At 40.5% G+C, this 25,174-nt stretch overlaps 1 protein-coding gene across 2 annotated transcripts in view; it reads left to right on the forward strand.

Moving 5' to 3' along the window:
• The window catches only part of rassf8b (Ras association domain family member 8b), a 60,606-nt gene that overhangs the window by 6,073 nt on the left and 29,359 nt on the right, over window positions 1-25,174 (forward strand). Inside the window, exon 2 of one of the 2 annotated variants that reach the window (XM_088645776.1) lies at window positions 17,092-17,203. The exons of the other annotated variant lie outside the window; for it this stretch is intronic. The gene's annotated coding sequence lies outside the window, so the exon portion shown is untranslated. The remainder of the gene's footprint in view (window positions 1-17,091; window positions 17,204-25,174) is intronic. 2 annotated transcript variants of the gene reach the window in all.

Below are 25,174 nucleotides of genomic sequence, written 5' to 3' on the forward strand. Positions count from 1 at the left end.
TTTAGGGCTGTGGAATGTCTAAACGTGACAATGGACATTTTAACACCATTATTTGAGCAGTTAATCATCTTTTATTTCCCTGAGAAGCAGTTATGCCATCACCTCCTACAGCATTCCAGAGAGTCCTGCACCTTTACTACACCAGCTCCCTGGTAACTTGCTTCCATAGGAATTCAGGAGCTGCAGACTTGGAATGCTGATGCATCATTGAATTGGACTATTCTGTGTCACTTGTGCATAGTGTTGTGTGGAATGCTTTGGTTTTAGTTCAGTAGAAAACAACTGTTTAAGGTTTGCATTTTTTAACATATTTTAGATTCAAGAGTCTGTTTGGGTTGGACTCTAGTACTCTCACCAATGTGAGGGATCATCAATTGTAAGAGCTTCCTAATGAGACCAGATTTAATTGGTTGAACTCCTAGAAATTCCATTTCACACTGTAGGTAAAGAACTTTTCGGCAGAACTACTGTGCTTTAAAAACAGTAATGATAGCAAAAGATAATATTGATGGTTTTGATTCCTGGTCGGTTAATTAAAAAAAGATGAGCTCTTTATAGTTTTGTTTTGAAAGAAATGTATTCTCCGGGACAGTGATGAATTATACCAGCTCGCACTCTTACGCTGAGTTCAGAAACATTTTTCAATATTAATACACTCCTGACAGTAAAGGAGAAATGATTGTTTTATACCAGCACATCATCAGTATGCAGGCCAGCCAAGCGGGTGTCCTTTCATGCAGACGGCATTATGGAATCTTTCACTTTTTTAACAGACCCTATTGTTTTATCTTGAAAAGAACAATAGCCGGTGTTAATCTTGGGGGACTGGATAAGTGATAAACTTGGGGGCAATGCTGTGCCAGGTCTTTGTTGATTTCCTGTTAGATTCTTGTCTCAGGGAGACTTGAGTTGGCACAAGATAGTGCAAAAACAAATAAACATTCACTTTGTAAAACAGGATTGGTGTATTGAATCAATGCACTTGCTTCAATACATCGTAATTGCATACAATGTTGGTGTTCTGTTTTTAAATTAATCGTATGAAATGTAGCACATAGAAAATGGTGAGTTATTCCAAGTAACATGTTTTCACATCCAGTAGGGATTTTTAGAGGTCCACAGGCAAATAAATATAGCCGTATACTTCTGTTTGTACTGATGATGCAGCTTATTTTGTGGTTAGTTTACAGTGAATTTGAATATATTGGTGAATGGGTTTGTTGTCAGTGGGTAGGATATGCATTATTTGTATGAGCTTTATCTGCGATGAGTATAAGTGAAATTAGAGTTGCCAGATGAACATGCTGACCATTTGTCTTAGTTTTGCACAAAGCCACTTGAAGAAATGGATCGTAAAGACATGGCGATCACCCTTGTATCAGGATCTCCCCTGCCTGGTGGCATGTTTGCAAGCTCGAAGTTCACTGTCTTAATGTAAGGGATTACTGAATGGTCCTAAACAGTGCTGAAGGTACCTGCAGATAGCAGGGCTAATTACTGCCTTCTCTTAGTATTTCATTGCAATATTCCCTTCTCCTTGCATTGTAACCTACTTGATCAACTGTGAATCAATAAGCACTTACTTCATATAGTGTCAGGAAAATGCAAAGGTTTCACCCTGAAAAATCTCCCACAGTCCCCAGGAGGTTAATTCGGGAGATTCCTACTCTGACAAAAGCAGGTTCTTGGTGGGTTGCCTAAAAATCTGCATTTTGTTGTAATATGAAAAAAAAACTGTCCAAGCTGAAGTGAGTACTACATGGTTTATGAATGAATCGGTTAATACAGAGTGTGATTTTTGTGTTTAAACTTGAGTTACAGAATGACTTGTCATTGAAGGCTTAACCTTCCCTTTTAATATCTTCCTTGACATTTAGGCATTGGAAATGTACTGTGTCATTCAGGTATATTACACGTTGCTTGCTGTGTTTTGTTTATTGTGTAGCTGAATATATTGAGAACATAAGAAGGAAAACGGAGCCTGTCCTGTAATTCAGGGGTACACCAGCAGTGCTCCAGTTTTGGAACACACAACGTTCTAGTTACTAAGTACAGAACTGTATCCACTACTCCATAATGCAGATCTTTCATTTATTTCATGCAGTGAATTATGAAGAAAGAATCATGCAAATTACGCTAAGCTGTAAGTACATTACTAAGTTCTCATTTTATTTTTTCATTTCTAAAACCTTAAATGATTATCTATGAAAAGAGAGAAGTGCTCTAGATTCCAGTATACTGCACAGGTGATTTATAATCTGCTTGAAGGCCTTTCTCACAATATGAGAAACTTTATACATCTGTTAGTAATTTTTGGAATGTTTTTTTTTCTCAGAAGTCACGTGTTTGACAGCTGTTGTTTGTAGATGTTGTATATCTTGGACCCTTTGTCACTTTTCTTGCTAAATGTTATTTTCCCCTAATGCACACTAAATATAATGGATTCCCTAATATCTGTCCAGCACTCTTGTTGATTACATTTGTTATGTTGCTTTTTTGTATGTTTTGTATAAAGTGGTTTTAGTTTTAATTTAGTTGTATTTTTCCTATTTTGCAGTAATCCTTAAAATATATTCTTTCATATAAGTCTGTGAGCCCCCGTATTGTAGATTCTGCTAATTTGTTTAAACTCTTTTAATGTGTAAATGATCTTCATTGCATGTTTAATACATCAGTCATGGAAAATCGTTTTTCTTCTAATGCAGCTAATCAGGGGGGGAACACATGTGCAGGTGTAAAGCAAGTCAGTTGGAGGTCAATATTTTATAATATGTCGTTGTTGTAAATGTCTGTAGATTTTATTTTACTTCTGTTTTTTGTTTGGTTTAATGTAAATATCATTACTTTCATTTGCTTTGGCAACACTGATTGTACCCATCGGTCATGCTAATAAAGCACCTTGAATTGAATTGATCAGTGTGATATTCTTAGCTGTAATATTTGTCAAGTACCCACATACCACGGTATATACCTATCATTGTGGGGGGGGTGTGGACTGGAGCAAATGTGGATTAAGAGCACACAGTTGCAGGAGTGAGCCACGCGGCACCCTGCCTGCTGCAGCTGAAGCTTGTCTTCTTCAATATGGTTGAGATGGAGACCGCACACAACACGCCCACAAACAGCGGTCACGACAGAGCTCAGCTACATCAGTCTCTGGTTAGGACTCTGGCTGGCCATCAGTTCCCAGAGGCCAGACAGGTTTCGTCTCTGTATGGTTAGTAAAGGGAAGACCAGGAGGGGGGGCAGCGGTTAAGAGAAGATCACTTTATTAGACCTGTACAATTTCTTGTATTAGGAATCTGTCTTTTCGCAGACCCCAGCTTGCTCTCCATGAGACACAGATAGGGAAAGAGCTTGGGGTCAGAGCGCAGGGTCTGCCATTTATACGGCGCCCCAATTTATAACTGGGGTTAAGGGCCTTACTCAGGGGCCAAACAGAGTAGGATTTCTCTTCCCGGGGATTCGAACCTGCAACCTTCCAGCCACAGAGCCACCACATCACCCCCTTTTTTTTAGGTTTGCTCTCCTCACTGGGTTAGCTCTGATGGTAAGGAGCTCCGGTCTTGCCCCCTGGTTAGTATGGAGTAGTAGCTCTCAGATGGCAGCTGTACCAGTTACCACTAGGCTGGACAAAAGGTTTTCCGTTGGTGAACTGGAAGACTTGGGGAAAATGTAATGGCACACCTGCTGCTGTGTCAGGTGTGTGGGTAAGAGTTACATTTAACATCCCTGGCCAAACAGGATCAGTTGTTGTCTTAAAGGGGAATTGCAATGCTATGTTCATATTTTGGGGTCAGAAATATGATGAGTGCATTTCAAACTGCGGTAAAAGAAAAATGTACACAGTAACCTGTAAAGATTCCAATTTACATCACAAAATAGAGAACATTTCCAGGTATGCGCAGTGCTACGTTCTGCGATTCAGAATAAGGCAACGAAGAGTCCAGTGATGAGTGCAACCCTATGACATTGTAAACAAGCAGGCCTGTAAATGCATCTCTTTTAATCCAAGGGCAATATTGTTTTCTGTTTTGAGACGGTTCAGCTGACATATTCTACTTATTTGTTAACTCTGCATGCAGATCACGTTCGAACATTTCTGCGGTGAAAATTCTGATATACAACCTGTATTTATTCGTGTTACATTAGTCATTACGGGGACTTGATCAGGAAGGGCTGTATCACATCGCATTTTGTGGGATCTCAAATGCGATGCGTTGCAAAACATGGCGACTTGCAGTGCTCTCACAAAGTTGGCGATTGTGTGCTTAATTTAAAATTTGTAAATTCTATCCGTAATGTCAATTAATTTATTTTGTAACGGGGTTTGAATAACTGGTCTGAGAAATTGAGACTGCAGTTAGTTCCCCTTTAAGGTTTTGACTGTCACTACTAGTCTACTGGCGATTCTGAAGGTTAAATCGGTTGAAAATCCTAGAGGTAAAGCTGTTGATAATCCCAAAAGATGAATGAAGGTGAGGGAGGCAGTGTCCTGCAAAAAAGGTCATATATTTGGTTATTTAAAGATTGGGCTATTACCGATTCTACAGATAGTTCACCAAACTAACCTTGTCTCTCTATATGGTGAACAGTTATCTGGTTACAAACCCCAGAAGGGGCTTGAGTTGTCAGGGCATCCGGTCCCTATGGAGACGGAGGAAGGCAGAATGTTCCTTTGTTATGTAATTCTATTATATACAGTATGGCAGCTGTGAGGGTTCCCATGACTTGGAGGTCTGTGGGCAAGGGTTTGTGATCCGGCACTGGCCAAGCCCTTGGGTTTCACGGAAGTGGTGGCAAGGCAATGCTCCCTCGATCTCTTGCCTGGATAATGGATTCCTGGCCTGTCCTGGGAAGGCAAACATGGTTAACAATAATCCCACAGGGGCTAATAAGTGAACATCTGGTTGTGTAAGTGAAAGCGTCAGGTGGTTAACGGTTATAGACTGATGGTGCTGTATACAGGTCAGGTAATAGGATACAGGGTGACAGGTGACAGTTATAGTTAATGGTGGTGGGTTATGTCTCTTGGTTGGTTGTGATCTGATCATGTAAGGGTTTATGATGTTTACAGATTGGGTTGTAGTCTCCAGTTTGTGGTTCGATGGTTTACAGTTGTTGGGTTTGTAGTTATAACTCGCCGTAGGACCCTGTGAAGCTCAGGGTGTCTCCAAGGGCTGTGCGGTCCTGGAGTGAGCGTGGCTCTGGGTCGTGCTGACAAGGCTTCATGCTGCAGTCTCCTAGAGCAGCGAAACGGCGGGACCGAAGAAGGGAAAGCCATCCGCTGGGCAGCTGAAATGCTCCAAGTTAAATTTGCATAGCTGGGAAACTGCGAGTCGCTGCTTGTGAGAGGCCACGGAAAGGGCAGCCATGGCACTCCCACTGGTAACGAGTGGGCAGGCAGTCACACACGCGTATGTGTTTAAATTGGCCAACTTTTTTTTCCTAAATGCGCATTTCTGAGTGTGTTCCAAGGTCTCTCAAGGTGAAGTCTTTGTTGAAAGTTCTTAAGTATTATTAAGCGGGTGGTAAAGTAGTTATTATTTCTCGGTTTACGTGATCGTTTTCTGAACCCTTGTCATTTGTCAGCATTTTCCTATTATGGAACAGGTAAAGGTTAATTCCATGCTGAAATTAAGAGTCTCAACGTTTTGGCCTTGGAACCTTCTTAAGGTGCACCTCACACCTGAAGAAGACACCGCAGCAAATGTTGTCTCTTTTCTTTTTGGCATGGAATAAACCTTTACCTGTTCCTTTGCAGCCTACACATGATGGTTATGCAGCTACAGTACCTACTTGAACTTTATTTTCCTATTATTTTTGGATTTCATTGACTTATAAAATTGTAGAAAAATTCTCAATCACGGATTACCCTCAGAACATACAATAAAGGGAGGGCTCAGCCTTCTCTCTGCGTTTGAAGAATGTGCTGACGGAGGCCAGAGGTGATGTTTAATAACTCTGGCTCTCCCTAGTTCTGAAGACATTCTGGAGAGAAAAAGGAGTCATCCCTCACATTCTTAATGCAGGTCCTGAGCCGTGTCGAAGTACCAGTAAGTGAACAAGCACAGCATGTGAAAGGAAATGAGGAAACTGAGATATTGTGTAATGACATTGTGTTATTTTCCCTTTTTTTTATTGTTTTTAGGGGGTAGCTGTTAGATTCGTAACACCCGAGCCATACACAGCTTGTATTTGATGCTAGGGAAAGGGCCTGTCGTGTTGATACGAGGAGGACGTTGCTGCAGCTCCAGTGAATGTAAACTTACTGAAACATGAAACGAGAGCTTTTCAATGGAAAGTGTTCAAAGGTGGCCTCTGCTTTCTTTAGAAGTGCTGGAGGAGCAATAACAGTTGCTTGAGACTCTTGGCACTACATTGCATCCTTTCCTGTGAACAAAGGCATCAAAAAAACATTGTGCTTTAATACTCAAAAAATATTAATACTGAAAAGGGGGGATAGTCAGCCAGCGGACCAGCCTGATGTGTTTACTGCCCAAAATATTTTCTTTCAGTTCAAAATGTATATGCTTATATGCTCGTTACTTAAAGTACTATTTCGTTGATGTAATTATTAACATTTTAGGCAATGAACGAAATGGAACATTTAACCTTTGTTTAGGCTAGCAGGACGGCACCGAGCTGGGGGTTGTTGACTACAACTTCCAAACGAGCGGCGCACCAGACCGCGGTCATGATGAGATGAATCTAGTTAGTGAGCGAGCCTCCCCTGCCCCCTGCCTCAGTGTCTGTATGTCAGCATGCTCTCGTTTAGATACTGTAACAGCGCTCCCGGTTAGCAGCGTGCAGACTGACAGGCGGGAGACGACTCCACAGGCTCTCTTGACAGTTTTGTTGTCGGTTTCTATACAGTGGGGCGTGCTTATCATACAGGAAAATGCAGAGGAAGGATTTCTGATTATTTTAGCTGATATACCATATGTTTTTGATTACGTTAGTTTCTTTCAGTTCATCAGTATTACTTGAATTAACTTAAAACCAATGTATCAGGACTTGAATGATCATATAAGGGAGGGTTACTCAATGTCTTTGAACCATAATGCAATATATTGTAGTAAATTAAGTGGCAGTTTAGGGGTGTTCTTTGTTATATGCAAATTTGGGTGTTTATGATGGTTCTCTGGACTGAACCCATGTACATGTCAGCCCTTCGGAACATACGGATGAAAGCTCAGATTGGAGTTATGTGTTTAGGAGAGTAGCTCATTGGTCATGATGGGACCAGTGCACTTTTATATCAATAATTTAGTTTGTGGCATAGGTAGTAAAGTAGGGAAGTTTGCAAGTGGCACCAAAATAGGGCTAGCAAACAATAGAAGTTGCAAAGGGAAATTCAGAAAGATTTAGACGATAGTCAAGATTGCGTATTGCAAACGGACAATACAAAAGCAACTTCAAATATAAGATAGGGGCCTTGGACCCTCAAGAACCTTTACAATGAAAAAGACTTTTGTGTTTATGTTGACAGATTTAGTTACATCTCGTAAACAATGTAGGAAAGCAATTAAAAAGGCAAACAGAAATGAAGGATATATAATGAAAAGTGTAGAATTTAAACTGATGGATGTTAAGATTGCACAATTCACTAGATGGACTGCGATAGACTTTGATCACCATATTGCAATAAGCATATTACTTCTCTGGAATCAGTCCAAAGATGAAAAAACCAGATCGATTCCCAGTCTTAAAGGAATCTCATACACTGGCAGGATAAGGGAGCTGAGCCCTTTTCATCTTGGCCTGAGGTGGCTACAGGGAGGCCTGATTCAGGTGTTCAAAATCCTCAGAGGTACGGACAAAGTGAACTGAGTGGACTTCTCCAGGATCAGTACTCTGCAGTAGAGCACACAAGTGGGAACTATAGGGAAGTCAGTTTAAAACTGAGAACTGGTCGCATGTTTTTTTTCCTCAGAGGATTGAGGGAGTGTGGAACGAGTTACCGAATCCAATACCCTCCTCCCCCCTCTTTCAGGAAGATATTTTCAGTGTAAATAGCTACTAAGAAACAAACTGGTAGGTTGTGCCAAATGGCCTTCTTGTTTGTAACCTTTCTTAGATTATTATAGTTGGAGTGTTTTCAAATATAATATTGAAGATCTGACAGCATCTCCCAATAAGTTCCATTGGTACCGCAAGATTGTAATGTTCATTTCTGTTAAGGGTTGATTAAGTCCATACTTAAGAAGCTAAAATAAGATTTAAGCATATTGGCAGCATGCCTGGATGTTGGATGAAGTCTGTTTTTTCTTGATACTGAGTAAACAGTGCTGGGTTTTGTAGGCTCTTATGAGAGTAGAAGGGCATTGACAGGAGTTTCGACCCCTGCAAGCTTATTGCTTATGTTTCTGTTTCATGAGGACTGAATTTATGATCCTCAGACTTTTAAAATATTTTTTATTATGATTAAGTCATTTTAAAATGCTCTCCACCTTCCTTGTTACATGCAGGAGATTCACTTATTCCATGTTAATATAGTTACACTGCAGTGTGGCAGGTGGCCTCAAAGTATGTTGTGATTCTCTGTGGAGCAAGACAATCCTTTTCTAGTGCGTTCAACACTGTGTCCTTGAGAGTGTCCTTCAACTGTATGCAGTCCAAATGAGTGCACTATACCTTGAGCACAGAAATCGAAATGGGGGAAAAATATAGATTTTGCAAAAAGTGCAAATATTATATATTTATTTTTACAAAATGATGTGTAGTATATCCACAGACTGACGGCAAGTTGGCACAGTAATTAGCATTGCTACCTTACAGCATCGGGTCCCGTGACCCAATTCCTCAGACAGTATGTGCGTGGATTTCCCATGTCCTCTCAGTGTTCATGTGAGTTTCCTCCAGGTGCTCCAGTTTCCTCCCACAGCCCCAAAACATTCTGGTGCGGTAGCTGGCTTCTGTAAAATTAGTGTGTGTGTGTGTGTGTGTGTGTGTGTGTGTGTGTCTTCAAAGGTGATGAACTGGCGTCCTGTCCAGGGCGTGTCCTGCCTTGCACCTAGTGCTTTCCAGGATAGGCTCTGGGCCATCATGACTCTGAAATGGATTATCGCTTATTGAACGTGATATTCATGATAAAATCTACAGATTGATTGTCTTGCTCTTTATATCACTCCCTGTGACTGTTTAATAAAACTGTTAGTGATAAAACAAAGTATAATATCTATGCTTTCTGGTATAATCTCTGGTTCTGCTATCATTGCTGTCTCCTCCTATTACAAAATTTTACAAAAATGTAAAAATACTGTATAAAGATATCAGCGAGTAAAAGTCATGATGAATTCTCATCTTGCTGTGTGCCACTAGTGAACTCCCCTTCAGTCAGAGAGGAATGTGTGTATTTCAGAGTAATGCTGTACCTTGAACCGCACAGCCTATGAGCTCATTAGTTTCTCACAGTTAATGCAAGGGACTTCTGTGTAGATCCCCACCCCCCTGTGGGTTTTACTTGAGAAGTCTGCAAAACATTAACTGTAGGAGTGTAAAGGACTTCCACCATAAATCAGCTACCTTCTACAGCAAGTGTGTCTCTGACTCTCGGCCTCACCCGGTCTCCTGATATGCTGTGCTTAAGGGCACATCAGCTGGAACCTTTTAATGCAGTTGTTCATTTCCTGGAAGTGTTGTGATTTTTCCTTAATGACTCACAGATCAACGGAGTACAGCAGAGTGTCGGGAATCCTCCTGATTCAGATTTGGGAAGGCCGTGTTTTGGGTTTTTTTCCACCAGAAAGTGAGCAAGAAAAAAAGGTTTTCATTGTTGGATTTCCCTTTCCTGAAGTGTGCTTGGGACAGAAAGCATTTGAAGTCGAATTTTAAGCACAGTGTGTTGCTGCTGTCACTTATTTTCAGGCTCACTGGGGTTAAAGGTTTCAAAACATATTGTTGCCTCTGAAACCTTTCTGGCAGAAGGGAATTTGATGCAAATACCCGCCAGATGGTACTTAAAGGCAGCAGAACCACCTGTAGGTCAGAAGGCTATTTATTTTAATCCCCATCCTGGGCTGATTATCTCTCTTGTGTAGTGTGCAGCTCTAAGGCAGGAGAATACAGAGCGCAATTCACTTTTCCAAACAGTATTTATTTCATCCAAGAGGAGTCCCCCTGAGATCATGTTTCAGTTTTGTAATGCTATTTAATGATGGCAGGTTCAGTTTTAATGAGATATGGTTATTTGTTTTCGTGAATGGGCTAAACATGCAGACATGCCTGCAGCTTGGATTAAATTAAAATCTCGGCAGCTGCTAATTGTAAACCTGACTCTGCACTGTGCTAACACAAGATCTTCTGTCAAATACAGAGCCACCACTCCAGACGAAGTTCTGATTTAATAAATATTTCAATGGGTTGTAGTCAGTAAAACACTCACAATATGGCTGTTGCACATTTTCAAAAGATTAGCGATTTGTCATTCTAAAACATAAAGGATATTGAATGGAAAAGGAAGTTAATTTGACTATAGGAGATTTTGTATCATGTACATTTGAAAGTGTCTTAAGAACAACTGATGTTGATCAACTGAAATTTTAATTAAGAGTTCCTACTTGTAACTAGCTCCAGCAATTAAATTACATACCTGAAGTACATTAAGTACAGTATTCGCTAAAATATCTTAATTTGACACGTAATTCGCGGTTGTCAGATCTGCAGTTTCCTAAAACCTGTAGCACTAGTGCGCTTGAGAACTGCGTTGAATTCGACTTTGTGAAGCACGCTGTGATATTGGCGTACTGTGAAGGGGAACGTGGTCATGCTGCTTGTAGAGATGGTTGGACAGGGCTGGTGTTTAAAGTTGGCATGATTGAGGTGACTTGTCCTTCTTGTTTTTCCCATGTTGGTACCCCACAATACTGTTTTCCTGTTCAAGTTTGAAAGACAAATCTTGTGTTCCAATAACCAGCACATTGTCCACAATTGATTCTGGAAAATGTTATAAAAAATATACACTTTTTAATTAATGCAAAATAAAGTATTTTGAGTTAGTGTTTAGATTAACTTTTCTAAATAAATTGGTCTTGTGTCAAAATGTGTTTCTGTAGATCATTCTTCTTATTCTGGTGTTGCTGAGCTCTCTTAAAAGTATTTTTAAAAAAAGGTCTGTTGAATTTGTGTGGTTATTTTTTATGTCGTTTATTAAGCTGAAGATAGAGCTTTTCCTGAGTGATCTCAGTTTCGGCCATGACTCATATTTTCCAGGGTTTACACAGACCTCTTAGGCGTTTTGAATTATTTTAAGTGAAAACATTCTAACAGTAACGGAGAAATTGCATTAGGCTTATGTTCTTTTTAAAAAAAACAACACATTTTAGAAAATAATTGTCCTCTAAATGAATGGTCCAAGAAGTCAGATTTTTCCCTCCATATGATTTTTATTTCTGCATTTATCTTAATAATCAATTTTAATTCAAGAGGCCGGGGACTTTTTCTTTTGAAAAGAAAAGAATCGATTAGATTGAGATTTAGCCGTTACTGTCCTCTAAAAGTCCATCCGTCCATCCATGTTCTAACTGCTTTATACAATACGGGGTTGTGGAGACGCTGGGGCCCATCCTGGCAGGCAGTGGGTTTAAGGCAGGACAGAACCTGGAGAGGCCACTAGCCTACTGCAGGGCAGACAGACACGCACTCACTCGCCAGAACCAGTTTTCCCAGAAGCCAGTTAATCTACCGCTATATCTTTGGACTATGAGAGGAAGGAGAACACCTGTGGAAAATCCATGCAACTGTTGAGAACATACAAGCTCCCCACAGACAGCAGCCCAGGTCCGACCCAGCACTAAACCCAGGACCCCAGCACTGTGAGGCAGAACTACTAACCCCGGCCCCACTGTGCCACAGTCCTCTGAAAGTCTATCTTACTTTTCGCCAAGTGAAAGACCTTTTTAAGCAGAATCAGGATTTTTAAGCAAGCACTTAATAACGTCTGTTTGGTTAAGCAGAAAAAATTGGCATCGTTTTAACGGTTTATGATGCGACGTGAATTTCTGCACAATATTTTCTGTGGCGAGGTTTGGATGCGAACCTGAAAATGCTGAATGTACGACTGGTTTAAATTACTGCTTTTAAGAACCCCTTATGGTTGCTTTTTGAAAGTTATAATTAAATAGTGGAAACAGCACACTTTGTATTTTGTATTTTTTTAGTTAAACATTTTATGAAGCTCAAAATTTGTCTGTCAGGAACAGTCGCCCTCCGTCTCCATGAACATTATTTAGTCATTTTTTATGATAACTATTGTTAAATTATGGTGAATTGGCAACGATATTTGTGTATTGGTTAATATTCATTCTTTTTCTAACCTCTTATATTCCTTTACATGTCACAGGTAGGTGGGAGGGTCCTACACTGGTAGGCTGAAAATATTGAACATTTTAGTCTTGAAGAGGAGATGGAGGTGACAAAGTACACCGACATCAGAATCTTCAGAATCAATAGTGAAACCTGGGCTCGAGAACTCAGGCCAAATGCATTTAAAACTGAGAACAGAAGGTCTGTCTTTACACAGAAAGGTGGTGGAGGTCTGGAACAGGGTACCCAGCCCTGCTGGTGAAGCCAGCATCTTGATCACAGTCCTCTCCAGGATGTGGAAAATGGCAGGAAAAATAACTGGGAGATAATCTCAGAATAGCAAGCACCATCACAGCTGGCTCCACCCATCTGCTCCATCCTCAATGTGTAATGTTCCATTAGGGAGGTGGTATAGGGCACTATATTCAAATAAACACATTTGTAAGGATGTCCCTTGTGCAAGAAAGCTTCTCAGCGAATTTATGTAAATATAGTGCCCCCCACTGCCTATTTATGTATTATTTACTGTTATGATTTAATGTACTTTGTGATTTTATTTGTCTTTTATGTTTTGCTTGTGTCTTTGGGGGAAGCCAAAGACAGATTTCCACAGAAGCAGACGATAAGAAACAAATCAATTCTTAGAATCAGTTATCTAGTGAAAAGGCAAAGGAGCTAGACGGCCAGCTTCTGTTTTGTAACTGTTCATGTGATCTTACTAGTCATCTGTGATTGCAGATGAAATGGCTACTTGGGGAGTCCCAATGAAGGACAAGCGTAATCAACACACAAGCTGCGTGTTTGTAGTCTTCCAGCATTGAGCAACAATTACATTTAATCTGCCTGCCGTCAGTGGATTTTCAGGATAAAGAGAACGATCATTCCTGTGTGAAAAATCAGCTTTTATCTTAATCGTTATCTGGTTCTGGACTGATATCTCCCACATAAATGACCTCCTAAATGCAGAGGTTAGAAAGCCAGTTCATTCAGTTTACTGTACGCGAGACCTTGAACGTGCTTAGCAGACCTCCTGATCGGATGGAAAGGCAGAGTGCTTGATTCTCGGGTTTTTCTTGACTCGTCCACTTCCCCACAGCATCGCTGTGCCAGAAGCTGCTATCCTCCTGCGTCCAGTTCTGAAAAGGGGTTGGCAGCCAAGTGTGAGGAGCTCTGGGACTGAGAGGGTCTATGGCCACATTAAACTGATTTCCATGGAAGTCGCTGGGGAGCCATGACTAACCCAGCTGGCAAAAGCACAGCGTGTGCAGTGGGAAGGAGATGCAGCCAGGACAAGCGTTCAGCATGTGTGGATGACAGCTTGCTGATTCCAGCTGTTTTTGCTTTCCAGGGTGCAACCTTAGCCAAGTCTCTGGGCAGATTGCTCTTAAATGATACTGTCCATGAAGGTAATTAAGCCGTTTCATTTTGCTCTGGGTTCTTTGTCAGGGATACCGGTCTGTTTTTGCTTTGAATCCGTTTTCTAAGCCAACGTTGATGTCGGCATATGTCGGTTCTAAGTAAGGGCTTTGAAGAAGTAAGGCTGTTGTTTTTTCTGCCCTTATCACACACAGTGGAATTCATCCGCAGGTTGACTAGATCTATGACCTGATAATTTTCTTTTCGATGAGCTGCACGGGCAAATCCTGTTTGAATAGGTGAAGTGCCTGTGACTCAACATCTGGAAGGTCAAAGGTTTTAGACAGACAGCCTAAACAGAAGGCTTCTTCTCTGCTCCACACAGTGATCACTTTGTGCTAATGAAGAACGATTTCTCCGTCGCCCATGATGGTAGTCTGCTCTGGATCACACGCTTCATGTTCAACGCTCACTCAGTCTGACTGGGCATGGCTGGAGCCCCTGATCTTACCTTTACAAAGTGCTTTCCCCAGTCATTGACCATTGCTGTGCAATTCTTTCATGTTCTTTGAGCCTCACTGTTTCTTTTCAGTTGAGTTTTATTTCTTTATCTTTGGGCCTGCAGAGATTAACTGCTACCTGTACTGTATCTTAAAGTATGACAAAAGGTCACTTTCATTTGTCTACTGTGGAATATTCTTCACGTCACAATATGAAGTACTCAGATATTAACATGTTCCTAAATACTCGTATTTCGTGTTTGGAGGGTGCCATTAAATAATTCATATAATATTCTGTATGTATGATAGGCACACTCTTTTTCCCATTTGAGATATTTGGTGAACAAACCTGAAATGTGCGATACTGGCATTTACAAAAATAATAAATAAACAATATTACCTCTGTATTTTCTGTGATTAAGGATTAACTGATTGGTTTAGTTTGTGAGTAGTACACGTTCTTAGGGTTTACACACTGCATTTTTCTGCTGCTTAGGGAACATAAGACACTGACCAGAAAAGAGTAGTCAGCTGACCTTTATGTTGAAACTGATAATTAAAGTAGTATTTAATTTTGAATCGTGTCATTTAACTGCTAGATATATTGCTCTCAGAGAGACAGAGCTCCTGATTGTCCAATAGAAATCTTGAGTTATTCAGGAGATGTTTAGTGAAATGACAACCCAATCTAGGGTATAGTTGAATGCAACTTTCCTCAAACAAATGTTCATATGCGATCAAAGCATTTCAGAATGACAAAGTTTAGAGTCCTCCTGAAGTGTCATGAACATTTTTTCTACCTTTCTAGGAGAGAAGGAATACGAGCTGCTGGTCCAGATATGCTAGTACTTTTTTTTTACTTCATTGTGCATAAATGACCATGAATGGTTCTGATTAAAGGATCTAAACCACGTTTAGTGCCGAAGAGGGGGGTCACTATGTGAAAAAGTAGCACTAGTTTAAGTTTGAGGAGTTAACTGAAAGGCTCCACAGCTGAAACTCTCTTATTTTCCTTACAGCATGGAATAAACCTTAATTTATTCAGTTGTTGCTTGGTAGCCTCCTGAGTAGTCCAACTACACAAACGTGAGATTGGATGTCATTCCCTGCTAGAAGGGTTTTTCATTGTTATTTTGTGGCAACGTTTTGCACCTGGTCTTCATGAGGAAGATGAAAATGTTATGCTGCAATGACTTACTCCATTACCTTTATGAGGCAGTATCCCCTGCGTGACACGATCTGTGAGGGATTTGCGGTTCTTGTACTGTATTAAGTATAATGCTTCTAATAGCTAAGTAGTTGCGATTACACTTCTTTGATGCAGTATATCAGTTTAAAGTGTAAGCTAATAATGCATACAATTCAGGCGACCTAATCTATGATGATGAATGTTTGTTTTACGTTTTCTACTGCGTTCTGTATTTTGGAACAGGTTCTTCCTTGTGTTATAACCTAGGTCTTGAAGAAATGCCTTTTAAAAGAGGGGCTGGGAAATACAGAGAAATGTGTTACTGTTATTGTTGTGCGTTAGCTTGTCTGTGCTGTACTAATACATTTCTTCAGACTGGATGAATGAGGTGTCCAGATTCACACTACATGCCTCTTTTCAATTTTCTGCTTAGAAAACCTAGGAAGGGGGGCAAGGAGAAGGACAGTGATCATTTTCAAGAATCGGCTGACCTTCCCAGGAATATTGCATCACTACGCTTTGTTTTTTTCCTGCTGGTCACTATTTCTTGAAGTACAGTGCTTTAAACAATAAAAGAAATCGTTACTACTTATTAGTTTTAGTTTTAATTAGCATTAGTTACTACTAAGTTCCCTGGAAAGTTTCTGTGACTGTATGTATATGCAAATCAAACTGGGTGTTATTTTTTTACTTTTTTCTTTTTCTTGGCTGTTATCTATGACAAGGGAGAAAATAATTTAAAAACGGTATCGAGATTTCAGTAGAAATTTGTGAGAAAGTGGTCAGTTTAGTCAGTCATTATAACCCGTTTACCTACGTCTGGGAACATGAAAGTCAAATTAAGTGTGCTTTTTCTCTCTTCTTGCCAAAGCCTGTAATTTGCTGAAATCCTTGATTTCATGCTAGTAATCTGTTTGTGTCTCATCATGCCAGCATTTTCCACACTGAACTGCTTCCTAATTATAACGGTGTCTGTTACACGCTGCCTGGGTTTGGATTTTGCCTGCAGAAGCTAAAAGTTAACGGCAAACCTCACACTGCTATAGGTGCTCCTGCATTGTAGTCTTGGCTTCAGAATTAACAGTCAGCTTCTTTCCCTGTTTCAAATTACTGGGGGAGCTCGCTAAATGCAGGAACTGCGCTATTTTTATACTGAACATCAAATCCCTTTTTCTACAAACTCAGTTCCAGCAGTCAAGCGTTGAGGGCTGGGACGCATTTTGATGAACCTCCGGGAAGAATATTTAGTGTAATGGACTAATTCTCCTAGGAGGGATCATCACAGTGATTAATATACAGCTAGTTCTAAACCTTAACACCCAAATCATGGTTTTATCATGTATTTTCTTGAGTAATATTTTGTTGGCTAAAGTATTTGTTTTTTGAAGTGAGGTAATTAGTGTCTTAGATCAGATAAAATCAGATTTAATGATATGCAAAAGATAATTAAAGGTTAGTTCAGTGATTTTTGTTTTTGAGTGGTTTATATAAACTTTTAGCTTTTTTGTTTTTATTGCATTAAGCTTTCTATATCCAATTTAACAACACCCATCATCAGTGAGAGTGCTGTCACTGTAATAAGTCACCAGGTGTTTTTGTCTCTCCGAATAGGCCAACTTTACAGATATCTAAAGAGCATATTTGTAAAATATTAGATCATTTGTTTTCTCTTTAATTGCACATATTGATTGCAATGTTTGTAAACTCAAAATGAATACTATTTTGCTCTTTGTTTTTTAGAAAACACCTCTGTTGTGCATGGTTGCACTGTTGCAGTATTTGATGTGTGCATGATGTCTTCCCCTTGAGTTGATAAACACGGTTATGCATTATTACTTCAAGTCAACATCAGGTTAGTGCTGGAAGGTGGCATCTGGGCCCGCTCTAGTTACAGGTTAACACTTACTGATTTTCTACACGTTAAGCTACCATGGCTTAAGGCTTAGTGCTAATGTTAATTGTGAGATAGAAGTTCTGAGAACTACAGTCCAAGCTGTTTGGGAGGCTATGCCTATCCTCTCTTATCCTCTGTGATCCAATGGACAGGGTTCCAATGGCTGAGGGAAATGAAAGTATCGCTAAATTTAGCCCTGACAGAGGAGATTTGACTATGGAATGACACATCCGATTTGTGTTCTAAGCGACGGTGTAGGATGCCTTGGGTCAGAGTTACTGTGTAAACAAGGCATTCCTGCCTGTTTGAAGGTTTTTCCAGGCCTGGGCAACAGGGAATGGGATCTTGCTGTTGCCTGTTGCCTGTCTTTTTTTCCCCTCGATGTCCGAGATAATCCAGTGGGCTCATGGTGAGAGGTGTGAGCGGTGATGTGGTCGTTGCACATGCATATTTGATTTTCTGTGAAGGGCTGATTCGGGGACCAGAGCTTCATGTGGAAAGGAGAGTGGAGGTTTCAGGAAGAACAGCAAAAATGCCTGGTATGGTAGCATACAGCAGGAAATAGTACATCCCCTTGGTTGGAATTCAGTAGGATGGCTGCTCTTAATCTCTGAAAAGACTAAGTTTGTAATGCAAGGCAATTCCATGTTTGCAATGGGTAGCCTTCTTTTCTGATGGGCTCTAAATGTAAATGTAAATTTTAATTTGGCATTGTGGGTGGTAAATGCCTTTGAAGTGAATTTCCATTAATGGATGGCAGAAATAAAAAACATCAATCTGAACTAGCCCTTTTTCAGCATGCTTTTTATACGTCCACATAGTAGTAAGTTGTTGCCGATGACGCACCATTTTTATTTTTATTTTTAAAAGTCAAAGGTTCTCGGTTTTCAGTTAACTTAAAAGGAATGACATTTCTAAATGTGTGGACTAAACCCAGTACTAATACCACGCTGCTGGTGTGTGCTTTAAGCTCTGAACCAGCGCCGTATGAAATGAGCAGGTTTGCTGCAGCCGTATACAGTACCAACCACTCTCTGTGTTCTTGATTAATAACGGAGAATCTCACTCAGAAAGTGCCTGGAAGGTTACATTAATTCTCTCCCAGTGTCTCTCTGAGGGGGTAGTTGTATACTGTGTACTGCGCTGCTTTGCTGATGAGACACTCTGTGACGTGAGGCTGCGATGTAGGCAGTTGTTTTTCAATATTGTTCCCGACGTCCTGCTCAAAGAGCGGGCCCCAGCAGCCCGAGGGGCTGTGTGACTCCCGGTCCCTCACCGGAGAGCTGGTCTCGCGTCGGTGCCGCGTGCCTGGGTGCTCACCTCGTGGCAGCAGCGATGCTCGATGGAGACTGGTGGAGCGTCGCGGCTGAAGGCTCCTCCCCGTCATCATCACCTTCACCGAGTTATGTAACCAGGAAAGACCTGAGGTGATGCTTCCCGAGTTACAGTGGGTGTTTGTTGCTTTTTATTCCAGTGCTTGCAGCAGCAAGTGTGGCATTGAATTTCCGGGACAGTGCTGGGGGGGGGGCTACACCTACCACCCCCCACCCTTGCACGCACATAGCACGGTTCGGACGGTTTTAGTATTTTTGTTTCGTGCATGACGAGGGGTGCAGGTTGCGGACGTGTTGATTTGTAAATGTTATTTTTTTACGACCCGTGCATCGTCATTTGTGCCACAGCTTAGTACGAGGCTGTCCGCACTCCAGGACCTCTGAGCACGACTCTGGCATCTCCTGATGTCGGCGTCTAACCAGTGGAAAAAATCTTTTTTTTTTGCTCCCTGCTGTATGTGTGATTACAGTTACAGCAGACTTTTGAAGCATGTATATAAAAAAAATTACAGAACAGGACACTTACACAGTCTTACACTTGACTGTAACACACTACCAGTTTCTAGACTTTAATAGCAATGATATGGGAAGGATTGAGCACTCCAGTGTTGAACATGCTCAAACATTTGACTGCACATTTCCTCAGAAATGAGAAGAAAATTAATTGGGAAGACCATGCAGGGTGCTTCTAAAATCTAACTAATGACAAATGATCCTGTTGGTTTGAACAAAATAAGTGCCTTAAGCTTGTAACAGCCAAAATGTGTTTGCATTGCCTTATGAAAACAATGGAAAAAGATTACAGTTTTATCCCCAAGATCTATTTTTCCTTGTAAGTGTTCCCTGTGTAATTCTGCTTTAGATTGTCGCTTAGTAGACGGCTTTGATATGTTTATACTTCTCAAGAGCTGCCATTGTTCGAATTTAATTGAAATTGCGTTCCCTAGGTGAATGAGTTATCCGCATCCTCGATTCAGACTGTGTGAAAGTCACAACAGAAATTATCACAAGGCTGTGTTTGTAGTAGAGACTAGAAACACTTTCAGTATTTAAAGGTCAGTATGCTGTGTGTCCTTAGTGTCACCAGACATAACTAAACTGTAGTGCTATGACTTCAAGTATCAGTCCAGTTCTTTGGGGGGGAAAAGAACATCTCAGTGAGTCCGAGTTTTTCTGATGTGAAGCCTAAACAGATTTTGTAGGAATTCTCTAGATTGCTGCCTTCTAAGAAGTTTGAGCAGAGACATTTCTATCAGCTCAGTAGACAGTAGTTTATTTAACACTGGTGATTAGGCAATACTGATACAAAAAGAAGCTTGTTTCACCCATAGCCTGAAGGTTGTAATCCTGGGAACACTCAGAATCTGGTTTTGGCGAGAAAGGAAAACCGGGAACGACAGAAGTTGAGTTTAGGGTGCTGTGGCTTCACTCAACGAGCTGCAAAGGTTTTTGCAGAGCTAAACCTATTAACCTTTTGGTATTGAGTGAGAATTTTCAAGAGACATAATGTTGGGAACCTGTTATAGATTTCTGAAGTGTGAATGTTTGGCAGGAAACAAACAAAGACTTAAGTAGCCTCTGGCCCTTTTTAATCCAGGATTTAATTGTAACCTTCTGTAATTTAAAGTTCATGCACAGTAGCTCAAGGGTTGTGAGAAAACTTGAAAACTGCACTTTGTCGACAGGAAGGGCATGCTTGTGGCTGTCAATAGAACAATTTGTTTTTTGTTTTAATGTCAACATATACATCATTGCTCTGTTTATAGCCATTGAATAAAAACAGTCCTACCTACTCCTTTCAGAGGAATGGATACTGTGCATATTTTACCATAGATAAACTGCTCTGCAGGGCTTACTGTACTGGTGTACCACATTAATGAAGTGATAAAGTTGCAGAGTGCCATAAACGGATTACTTGCCTGCTTGTAATAGACCTTCAGTTTTAAATGTATTCTTGGAAGAAAAGCTTGGATGCGTGGTATAAACTTTATCTGGCATAGGTTTTTAATTGACACACTCCTAGTTAAGATATGAGTTAGTTCTGAAAACAGTTGTCTTTGTGACAAGTTGAATGAAACTGTTACAATGTGCTTGGTCTCAGCCCTGAAACTGTTGTCTTATATTTGAAATGCCAGTTGATGGCTCTATCATGATGTGAACCTTGTTTTAATTTCATCACAGCTCACCAGAGCAGTCTGGCACTGAAGCCTTATTTCCATTTACTCCCGGGGATAAAACGAGTCCTGTTCTCACTGGGCACTGCACTTTGGAAATATTTTTAAAAGATCAGGTTCTTCACATGGTGTAGTAGATATCGGAGGGATCAATCTACAGATTCATGTCTGTATATTTGCAGCAGGGGAACTACAAAGGAAGGTAAAGAACGCTCATGCTTTCCTACAGCAGCTGAAGAACAATAGATCAATTTAAAGATTAAAGGCTTTCTTGTTGAAGGAGTATCGACTAGATAAAGTCAAATCAATGTTCACTGAAAAGTTTTTACAGTGAGCATTTAAGGGCAAAAACAAAGGGCAGTAGTGTTGACTTTGATAAATAAGCAACACCTTTGTTATAGCCTGTGTCTAAATGTTATTCAGACACAGAAGCTTGTTCCTAACATTCTCACACAAAGCTTCATTTCTGCTTCATATCATGCCCCAGCACCACCTCTTTTCCTTTGCTGTAGCCTGCCCTGTCAGATGATTTGTGTGACGACGGCGGTAGAGCCTTATGCACTGTGTAATAGACAAATAACCAAAGTTATTTTGGTAAACCAAAGTGTTAATGCCCAAACCTGTTGATCTTGACTAAATAAAGATGGTTTCTTTTCGACAGATTTTTAATCATGATGAAAATGCATGAAAAGACTGCCTCTCTTTGATTCCTTACTGTAGAATTTTCTATCATGCAGCGCTTAATGAAACCATCATTCCATTACTTGGTTTGAATTTACTGAAAGGAGAGAAAGCAGCTATCTGATAAGGGAATATATTGCTGTTCCTGTGAATTAGCTGTCAGTCTGTCCCAGTTATGTAATTCAGTGATATTTGAAGAGAAACATTTTTGCTGGACAGATTAGGAACAACATATATAACCCGAATACATAAATTGTCTGGCAAAGCAGATTCTTATATATTTTTCTCCCACTGTGAGATGGTGATAATCAATAGAAAGTCTCACAGCTGTTCTTCAGTTTTAAGCATTAATTCCCTAAATGAATTTTTGTGAAGTTCTACAGGCAGCTTTGAGCTGATCAGCACTAATGTACTGGCAGTGTTAGGTCATGCTGTATATGAAACTACAACCCCAAAGTTTATTAAATAATTGTTTTCTATCAGTCTTTTTTTGATTATTGAATTGCTGGTATTTTATTAAATTAATCTGTGCATCTGTGCATCTGAAACCTAAATTAATACATTACACTAAATCAAATTAGTCTCGCAGAGCTACTGTCTTGCTAAAGGATTCAAACCCTTCCTATGGTTAAATTACAAGGTGTTGTGTGCACATTTGTTTATATGTAATATTTCATTCAAAACCTGAATTCTTAAACTGAATGTTTCTAAGGCTAAGAAACATTTGCTGTAAATGTAGGTTGGAAGCAAAAGCCAAAGAGAAACAAAAAGGAAATGTTGTGAAAGTGTCCAACCCACGTGTGAATTATTTGGTGGAAGCACCTTTGTACTGTAGCAATTATAGCTGCATGTCATTTTGGTTAAGTCTCTTCCACCTTCAGCTTAGTGCAGCTTTTGCCCTTTCTTCTGAACAGATCTGCTTGGAGATCACTTATGGGCAGCAGGTTACAAGTCTTTTCACAGATTCTCCATAGGACTGGGACACTGGACTTATTCTTAACCCACTCCAGTGTAGCTTTGGCAATGTGCTATGGATATTTGTCCTGCTAAAAGTACATTTTTGTCCCAGTTTCAGTTCTGAAGCAAGTTTTCCTCTGAGATTTGCCTGTACATCTGCTCCATCTGTGTTCCCGTTGCTCTTGAATGTGTGGAGCAGGTAGTGTACAACTAAAAAAAGATCATTGCAATCGTTAAAGCAACAAAATGTGAAAAGTGTGCAAGGGTCTGATCGCTTTTGCAAGGCACTGAGTGGAAAATATTACTCTCCTCGCTGAACGAAACGACTTGGCTTCCACACCTGGAGGGAGAGCTGAAGGGCAGCAGCAGTGGGCAGGGGCAGCATGTGGCACAGAAGCATGCTGGTAAACGCCAAGGTTAGCATGCTGTCCTCGGCTGCTGCAGAGGAAGGCGACACTAACCGATGCTGTGCGCAGTCCACGAGTAGTGTGCGCTAGGAGGCTGGCAGGGAGGAGACGCGCAGAGAATTCAAGTGCGAACGAGCCGTGAACGGACAAGTTAAAAAAAAAACTCTGAGGAATAAAGCCGGCCTGTTGTGCTGTAAAGTGATGAGACATGAGCTGGCATGTCATTTCTGTCAGCCTTCTTCCAGCAGCTTAAGGGAAGCTATCCCCTCTATGTACTCTGTGCATGCATTTCTCGCTATGCATTAGTCAACAGACACAGCAGGAAGATAAGGCTTTGCCAATATGGAGTTTAATCAAACCTACTTTCTGTGTTGCCATTTGTCTTTCTGACAGTTAGTGTAGCCGTATATAAAGTACTGTACATCGGTCTTTGAATCATGATATACAATAGAATTTGCAGTGTTTTTAGGGTCACTCAGTGTGTAGTGCATATGATACCCAGGCTGACCACATTTATTCTGGAACCATGCACATCCCAGACAAATATAAAAACCACTATTGTTTTGTCCCCTGAGTCCTCAGGCATTGAATGACAATGAGAATGGAGTTTAACCCAAGATTAAGGAAGATCAGAATCTCTGATTTCACATTAAATCTATCCAGCATGCCTTTTTTTTAAAGGCTATTACAACATTACTTCCTTGGATTTTATTTCTTATAAAAACTGTGGTTTCTTAAGAATTTCTGAAGTAGTGAGTAATTTCTGTGTATAGAAATTGCAGATGCTCCAGTTCTGTTCGTGGTACCAGTCCTTCCTGGCCTGATGCAGAACAGCAGATGGGGTGAGGACTGTGGGGGTGAAGTTTCATCCTGGTGTAGAATCTGTCTGAGACATTACAGGGGAAGTGGGTTTATAGAGACAGGCTTTTGACCATGTCCTCCGAGAACAGTCCATGGCCTTTTCACTGCGGTTCGAGTCTGGATGTTGACCAAACCGTGGCAAGGGATGTGCTGGTTAATTCAACTACTGTAAATATAAACCTGTTCAGCATCCTTCAGCAATCTAATGACGCGCTCTAGACTTTAGGATGATGGGTGTTTGCCTGTTATGCCTTCCGGCACTTAGGGGCAGCTACACCCTGTTGCTGTTACCGTAACAGTTTTTTACAGGACAGGGTTGTTAGCCTTGTGCCCAACCTCCAACATGGAGGACCTGGTGCCCGACGTGGGACATGAACCCACTGCCCCGAGACTGAGTCTCATGCTCTACCAGCAGAGCGAGCCGGGTCAAATTTTAAAAATGAAGCACTAGTAAGAATAATAGAAGTACTGTAGTGTTAAGAAGTGTTCTAGAGCATTCTAGATACAGGCTGGATATTCCTTCAGCCTTGCATTAAAACCATATACTGTGTTTGTACATACTTTTTTCTTATTAAAGTGATTCCATTTTTTATAGGTGTCTGTTTAGAAAGTCACAGATGAGGCTGACCGTTCACAATCTCGCTAATATTTTGGTTTTGAAGTTTTATCCAAACGTCTCTGCAGAGTAAGATATCGGACAATTCAACACCCTTAGACTTACAGTATGTATAAATCCTCCAGCTGCGCAATGTTTTTTTTTAAATTAAATAATGCCTCCTAGCGTTTCAGAGAAAAATTGACCTTTCTTGTGACCTTCTGTGGTAGTCTATACTATAATAAGGTACTAAACTAATTAAACTCTGTAATACTATATTACTTAAGCTCTTTTCGGACTATTAACTATTGAACCTTTAGGCTGTGGAGTTATTTGTGCTGAGTCAAGTCAGCTGCCTGTATTGATCGGCGTTCACGGTGCTCCGATGACTTTGCCTCCCTCATTAAGCGGTAATGTCAAGATTTGGAATTGATTTTCAGTAAACACATCTGTGCTGCAGGCAGTTGTTCTTTTACTTCTGTTATCTCAGCTAGAGCAGCTGTATGCGTCTTGATACGGCCACAGCAGAAGTGCTTCACTGATATTCCTATTTGAATGTACGAGTTAAATGTTTGCTAATTTCCAGTTTGTACAGTGTGAAAGGGTATATGTACTGACTTGAAGAGTATCTTTGCTCCGATAATCCAACTTAATGTCAAAAGGGAAAAGCAAATCCAGTTGGGCGTCTTGTTTTTACAGCAAGGTTATTAAATGCCCCATTGTTTGGCTACGCTGTTAAATATTCTTACAAAGGAAGAAGTGACTAGGCAATTAAGTTAAGTCTTTGAAGAATTTTCATCTCGACGTGGGGAATGTGGAGGTTGACTCGAGCGTGCCGAAGAGCAGTATCTGTGTTTTCATACATTCAAACATTTGTAAAAATCACAAGAGTGGACAGTAGTGCCATCATGTTTATTTTG

Source organism: Lepisosteus platostomus, chromosome 9 (genome assembly GCF_059453375.1).
Source record: "Lepisosteus platostomus isolate fLepPlt1 chromosome 9, fLepPlt1.hap1, whole genome shotgun sequence".
NCBI lineage: Eukaryota > Metazoa > Chordata > Actinopteri > Semionotiformes > Lepisosteidae > Lepisosteus > Lepisosteus platostomus.